This window comes from Tamandua tetradactyla, chromosome 17 (assembly GCF_023851605.1).
Source record: "Tamandua tetradactyla isolate mTamTet1 chromosome 17, mTamTet1.pri, whole genome shotgun sequence".
In the NCBI taxonomy this organism is placed as follows: domain Eukaryota; kingdom Metazoa; phylum Chordata; class Mammalia; order Pilosa; family Myrmecophagidae; genus Tamandua; species Tamandua tetradactyla.
Window position 1 is genome coordinate 54,810,062 of NC_135343.1, and position 6,688 is coordinate 54,816,749.

A 6,688-nucleotide genomic window follows, 5' to 3' on the forward strand; every position below is an offset into this window, starting at 1 on the left:
GGTAACTGTCTGAATAAATTATTATGAAACTCCAGAGCCTAGTGGAACACTACATTATCCTAGGAGGAACAGGAAGAAGAAGGAAATAAATTGTGATAAATATGATTACTGGTATTCAAAAAAATCTCTATCATATAATCAGCTGGGCACAAACTTAAGTAATAGATAGCTGAGGGATTATATACTAGAGTTAACACCTTAAAGTATTAACATGCTTTAAAAATAAAATAAAATAAAATATTAAAATGTACTGTGCAATAAAAGAATATAATGACAAAGAAACAAAAAGTGGCCTGTCCAAAGGAAAATGATTAAAATTCCAGAAAACGTAAATAAAGAGGACATTACTTTGGACTTATTGAACAGAGATTTAAAATAATGATCCTCAGTATTCTCAAAGACATAAAGGAAAACATACAGAAAGAACTAAAGATATGAGGAAAATAATGAATGAATAATATGGAAATCTTTTCAAAGAAATACAGGGGTTGAAGAAAACAATATCTGAAATAAAAATGATTATCTATATGGTTTCAACAGCAGATTGGATGTGGCAGAAGAAACAATCAGTGACTTTGAACATAAGACAACTGAAATGATTCAGGCTGAGGAGTAGAAAGGAAAAAAAAGGGATAAAAATAGAATGAATATGGCGTAAGAGACATATGGGACCTGGAATTTACAAATATAGGCAATATGGGAGTCCCAGAAGAAGAAGAAAAAGGGAAAGGGGCAAAAGGAATATTCAGAGTTATAATGGCAGAAAACTTCTCAAATTTAATGAAAGACCTGAATATGCACATTCAAAAAAGACAACCTACACAAAAAGGTTAAAATTGAAAGAGAAATATCCCCAGACATATAGTATTCAAATTGTCCAACGCCAAGAATGAGAAAGTTCTGAAAACATCAAGAGAAAAGCAACAGATTATGTATCAGGGAATACCAGAAGTATTAAGTACCAATTTCTCATTATAAATCATCAACACAAGAAGGTTGTGGCTTGAAATATATACAGTCCTGAAAAAAAAACATTGCAAGCCAAGAATCTTATATCTGTCAAAACTTTTTCTCAAAAACGAGGGCAAGATCAACACATTCCCAGATAAACAAAAGCTGAAGGAGTTCAATATCACTGAACCTAGCTTGTAAACAATGCTGAAGGGAGTTTTTCAGACTGAGAGAGCAGGACATTAGATGGTGGATCTAATTTATAATTACATATATGATTACTTTCACTGAAAGTCTTTAAATAAAGACCTCCAGTGAAAGTAATCATATATGTAATTATAAATGTCAGTATTATTGTACTGAATTTTTGTTATGTAACTAAACTTACTTCTTACAGGTATTAAAATGGACATGCATAAATAGTAATATAAGGGACTTCTGGGAAGATTGTGGAATAAAACAGTCACTCTAGGGCTGGCCATAGGCAGGGAGAGTTAAAATACTCAGTCCCACAGCCCAAGGTCAATTCCGTGTGGGAGTCTAGGGATACCATACCCATTGTATGCACCAAGATGCAGATTCTCCATTGAAGTACACACTGTTCAACACCAGCCCCACTGTTGGCAGCATTCAGCATGCATGAAGCCCTATAGCCTTGACTGGCTTTGCACCTGTTTGGATTCTGCCCCACCCAGCTGACTTACTCAAGGGAAGTTGAACCTGAGGGAAAAAGGTGGCCAAAGAGTGCTATCTGCTGGGAAAATATGGAAAGTGCAGTCTGGCAAACTGCCTTTCTGCCTAGATTTTAATAGAGCTTCAATTAGAGTTGCACCTCCTGCATGCCGTCCTGATCTTCGTTTGGCAAGGAATTGCTGACGAACCAAGTCCAAAAGGAGACCTTCGATGCAAACTGAAACAACTACAAAATCTCAGTCAAGTGAGAGAAATCAAAGAAATCAAAGTCAGCAGAAATCATAAAGCCTATGAAGATGCAAGAAAACATGAGCCAGTGAAATGACCAAATTAAAACACCAGAGGAGACACAGAATTTGGAACAACTAATCAAAGATGTTCATACAAAGTGAATTAGAGGACAGAACAATTGAATTCAAAAGTGCAAAATAACAATTTGTGAAAAAGATGGAAAATTGTAATTGGATCTCAGGGAAATGATGAAAAACATGGAGGGCACAAATATATGAATGATTGGGGTCTCAAAAGGAGAAGAGAAGAATCAAAGCCTAGGAAGTTTATCTGAGAAGAAAATTGGGAAAAAACTTCCCAAACTTTATAAAAGGCATAAAAATGCAATCAAAGACGTCCAATGAACTCCCAATAAATTAGATCCAAATACACCCCCTCCAGGACACATAATCAGACTGTCAAATTCTGAAGAGAAACAAAGTCCTGAAATGGCAAGAGAAAAGCAAATCATTACATCAAGAGAAGCCACAAAAGACTAAATATAGACCACTCAAAAGGCACTGTGGAGCTGAGTAGGCAGTGGTTTAATATATTTAAGATCCAGAAAGAGAAATATTTCCAGTCAATAATTCTTTAATCAGCAAAGCTGTTCTTCAAAAGTGAGGGAGACGTTAAAATTTGCACTTACAAATGCTGAGAGAATTTGTTAACAAGAGATGGACCCTGCAATAAATACTAAAGGGATTTCTGTTGGCTGAAAAAAAATAGACAAGAGAGAGAGTTCTGGAGAAGTGCACAGAATTGAAGAATATTAATAAGGATAACCAAAATGATAAAATGAGAAAGAGGAAAAAAAAAATAGATCTGACTAATAAAAACCAAAGGATGAGATAGTAGATACAAGAACTGCCATTACAGTAATAACTTTGAATGTCAACAGACTAAACTGAGCAATTAAAAGATGCAGATTAGCAGAATGGATAAAAAATACAATCAATCTAAATGCTGTTAACAAGAGACTCATATTAGCCCCAAGGATGCAAATAGATTGAGAGTAAAGAATGTAAAAGGTTATTCAATGTAAGGTATAACTAAAAGAAAGTGGGAGTAGCTATGCTAATATCAGACTAAATAGACTTCAAATGTAAAGATGTCAAAAGAGCCAAGAAAGAACACTACATTTTAATAAAAAAATTCACCAAGAAGAAGTAACAATCATACATGCTAGACACCTGTCCTGGTTTGAAGCTATAATGTACCAGAAAAGCCATGTCCTTTAATCCTCATTCAATATTGCTGGGTGGATATTTTGTGTGTATCCATGGAGATATAATCCACCCAATTATGGATGGTAACTTTTGATTAGATGGTTTCCATGGAGATGTGTCTCTACCCATTCAGGGTGGGGTTGCTTACTGGAGCCCATCAGGAGGGATCACTTTGGAAAAAGCTTTAGAGCCATCAGAGCCAACAGAACCCACACAGTGAGAGGTTGTTGGAGATGAAGAAAGAAAATGCCCCTGGGGAAGCCATTAGAGAAGCCTGTAGAGGTAGCTAGCAGATGTAACCATGTTTGCCATGTGCTTTTCCAGTTGAAAGAGAAACCCTGAACACCATCAGCCTCCTTGAACCAAGGTATCTTTCCCTGGATATCTTAGTTTGGACACTCTTATAGCCTTGCTTTAATTTGGACATTTTCATAGCCTTAGAACTGTAAACTTGCAGCTTAATAAATTCCCCTTTTTAAAAAAGCCATTCCATTTCTGGTATATCGCATTCCGACAGCTTGCAAACCATAACAGCACCTAATCAAGGAGCTCCAAAGTACATGAAACAAACATTGGCTAAACTGAAAGGAGCAATAGATGTTTCAGCAATAATAATGGGAGACTTCAATACTCCACTCTCTTCTATAGATAGAACTAGACAGAGAATCAATAAAGAAATAGAGAACCTAAACAATGTGATAAATGAATTGGAACTAAAAGACATATATCAATCATTACACCTCAAAACACCAGGATATAATTTATTCTCTACTGCTCATAAAACATTCTCAAGGATAGATCATATGCTGAGGCACAAAACAGGTCTTTATACATTTAAAAAGAATGAAATTATTCAAAGCACTTTCTCTGACCACAATGGCATACAGCTGGAAATCAATACCACCAAAGAATGATAACTTTCCCAAATGTATGTGATTAAATAACACACTCTTAAATAATCAGTATGCCAAAAAAGAAATTGTAAGAGAAAATGGTAAATATCTGCAGACAAATGAAAATAATACAACATATCAGAACTAATGGCATGTAGCAAAGCAGTGCTGAGAGGGAAATTTATTGTCCTAAATGCTTATATTGAAAAAAAAGAAAGAGCAAAAAATCAAGGACTTAAGTGTTCACCTGGAAGAACTAGAGAAAGAACAGCAAATTAACCAAAGCAGATAGAAGAGAAAGAACAAAGATTAAAGGAGAAATACATGAATTGAAAATGAGAGAGAGAGAGAGAGAGAGAGACAGAGAGAGAGACAGAGAGAGAGAGAGACAGAGAGAGAGAGAAGAAAGAAAAGAAAGAAAGAGAGAAAGAGTTAATACTACCAAAAATTGGTTCTTTGAAAAAAATCAATAAAATTGATGCTCCCTTACCTAGGCTGACAAAGAAAAAAACAGGAAGGATACAAATAAATAAAATCAGTAATAAGAAGGGAATAATTATCATAAATACTGAAGAAATAAAAACAAATCGATTCAGGTGTAGCCCAGGGCCAGTTCTGTGACTATTGTAATTCCGAGGACCCCACGAAAGCGCGTCCAGTTACCTATGCAATCGACAGAACCGAGCGTTGGTGGCAGAGCCCGCCTCTCTCCTCAGGGACACAGTATGACAAAGTCAATGTTACCTTGGACCTTGGGCAGCTCTTCCATGTGGCTTATGTCTTAATCAAATTTGCAAACTCGCCTCGCCCTGATCTTTGGGTTTTGGAAAGATCTGTAGACTTTGGAAGAACCTATTTGCCTTGACAATCTTTTGCTCATTCTAAAATGGACTGTTTGGAACAATTTGGGCAGGAGGCAAATATGGCTATCAGACAGGATGATGATGTACTTTGTACTACTGAATATTCCCGTATCATTCCTTTGGAAAATGGTGAGGTTGTGGTGTCCTTGATCAATGGTCGACCAGGTGCAAGAAATTTTACTTTCTCTCAGACCCTGAGGGAGTTTACTAAGGCAACAAACGTCCGCTTGCGTTTTCTCCAAATCAACACCCTTCTGGGACATCTCATCTCCAAAGCACAGAGAGATCCAACCGTCACTAGACGATATTATTACAGCATAAAGGATATCAGCATTGGTGGGCGATGTGTTTGCAACGGCCACGCTGAAGTGTGTAATGCAAACAGCATTGAAGAACTGCCCAGATTTCAGTGTGAATGTCAGCACCATACCTGCGGGGAGACATGCGACCGCTGCTGCGCTGGGCACAATCAAAGGCGGTGGCAACCGGCCACGTCAGAGCAGAGCAATGAGTGTGAAGTATGCAACTGCCATGGCCATGCCGTCGACTGTTACTATGATCCAGATATTGAGAGGCAGCAGGCAAGCTTGAATATCCACAGCATCTATGCCGGTGGAGGGGTCTGCATTAATTGCCAGCATAACACAGCTGGCGTGAACTGTGAAAGGTGTGCTAAGGGTTATTACCGGCCTTACAGCATTCCAGTTGAAGCCCCCCCATGGCTGCATCCCTTGCAGCTGTTACCCCGAGCATGCAGACCACTGTGAGCAGGGCTCGGGCCGTTGTAGGTGCAAGCCGAATTTCCACGGAGACAACTGCGAGAAGTGTGCTGTTGGGTACTATGATTTCCTGTTTTGCTTGAGAATTCCCATTTTTCCTATTTCTACTCCAAGTCCAGAAGATCCTGTAGCTGGAGATATAAGAGAGACTTAAAGCCTCCAGATTGTACCTATGCCCTGAAACCCAGAAGTACCTGTTTCTCCAAGAGCAACAACCAGTTCCATCCCTCTACCCCATAATGTCAGCACCCCTTTTCAGCATGAAGGAATTAGAAGAGTTGTCATCTGGATATCCCTCAAGATTGAGAGAATTATCAAAGGAGAGGGAGGAATTGTAACTGAAAAGTTAGGATTTAAGGGATGATTATGATTACTGAATCATTAGACAATTATTTTTTCTTTCTGGTACATTACAGTAGAAAGAAAAATACCTGAAATCTCTGAATTATAATTCAGCTGCCCTGATATCTGCTAATGATTGTAAAAACCCTTATCTTGTGCCTTTGTGATTGTAAAAGCTGTTACTCCTTTTATCCAGTCTTAAAGTAACTTGAAAGGGCAACTGCTCTAATGCTAATGGAAGAACTTGAATCAGCCATGAACTGGTTCCAACTCCAGTTTCATTCCTTTACCTTTGTAAATTATTTATTGCTTATACTAACTATAGGTAGTAAAAGTCTCGGGAAGACAGAGTTTTGACTGCTTGGCCATCTTCTCTCCTGCTTTGTGCCTAGTGAAAAACTCATTTGCTCTTGAAAACTCCTGTGTCTTAGCAATTGGTTATTCGAGTCATTGGGTAGAGAATTCATCACCTGTGTCTTGTATCAAAAGGGTAACTCGACGTCAGCAGCCTTGCATGTAATGTAATAAAAATGCTTTTCTTCAGCTAAAAAAAAAAAAAACAAATCATAAGAGGATACTATGCACAATTATGTGTTAACAAACTAGACAACTTAAATGAAATGGACAAATTCCTAGAAATACACAAACAACCTATATTGACTTAAGAA

The 6,688-nt window shown here is 37.6% G+C and overlaps 1 pseudogene; it reads left to right on the forward strand.

The window, feature by feature from the left end:
* The first annotated feature begins 4,628 nt into the window (after positions 1 to 4,628).
* LOC143661162 (laminin subunit alpha-3 pseudogene) lies at positions 4,629 to 6,317 on the forward strand (annotated as a pseudogene).
* Positions 6,318 to 6,688: the final 371 nt, after the last annotated feature.